The 643-nt window shown below is 43.7% G+C and overlaps 1 long non-coding RNA gene across 1 annotated transcript; it reads right to left on the minus strand.

Moving 5' to 3' along the window:
* Position 1: 1 nt before the first annotated feature.
* LOC105448118 lies at positions 2-471 on the minus strand. The gene is made up of 2 exons (XR_974191.1): positions 379-471; positions 2-211 (listed from the first exon to the last, which is right to left on the minus strand). It is a non-coding gene; the product is annotated as an uncharacterized LOC105448118 (long non-coding RNA).
* Positions 472-643: the final 172 nt, after the last annotated feature.

The raw sequence follows: 643 nt of genomic DNA on the forward strand, positions 1-643 counted from the left end.
TTTTTACTATCATTTATTCCATTGTCGAATAATCATTTCTTACAGCATTTAGATACTCACACGTAGTTTATAGTATATGAATGCACTTAACCGCCGCGTTGTCATACTACGTTAATAATTTACCTCGCTACCGTTCCACTACCTGTCGGAGCGGCTCCCCACTGAGGTAACGCCCGTGATTTTCCGCTCGGCCACAGGCGTTGCTGTCATTCTGTAACATAAGGAAATAATTAACATTTCCATACCATTTCTCTTCGCATGTTATATTGCACGTGCTACTAATCATGCCTATCTTTAAGGAAATATATGTTAACCAAGCTCGTTCCTTTCTATCAACAGATACCTTAAATACTTCGTACTTAAATCATGGCAACTCACAATTCAAGTAATCCCGCTGACTTGCCCGAGGAACCTCCTTGCTTATACATGTACAATGAATGGGTAAAGACAGCTGCCTGCTGTAAAGCAACTTTTTACCGCCACTTGGAGGACGGTCAATTCATTTGTACTACGTGTCTGCCTAAACCCCTTCACCCCCGCGAAGAGGTCGAGGGCATAACTCGGCATTATCTCCGCATCGGCCGCCCAGAATACGAAAGACTTGAAGAATGCTGCGTATGTGATCGAGCGATCACCCAGTTGC

Source organism: Wasmannia auropunctata, unplaced genomic scaffold (genome assembly GCF_000956235.1).
Source record: "Wasmannia auropunctata unplaced genomic scaffold, wasmannia.A_1.0 LD336088.1, whole genome shotgun sequence".
NCBI lineage: Eukaryota > Metazoa > Arthropoda > Insecta > Hymenoptera > Formicidae > Wasmannia > Wasmannia auropunctata.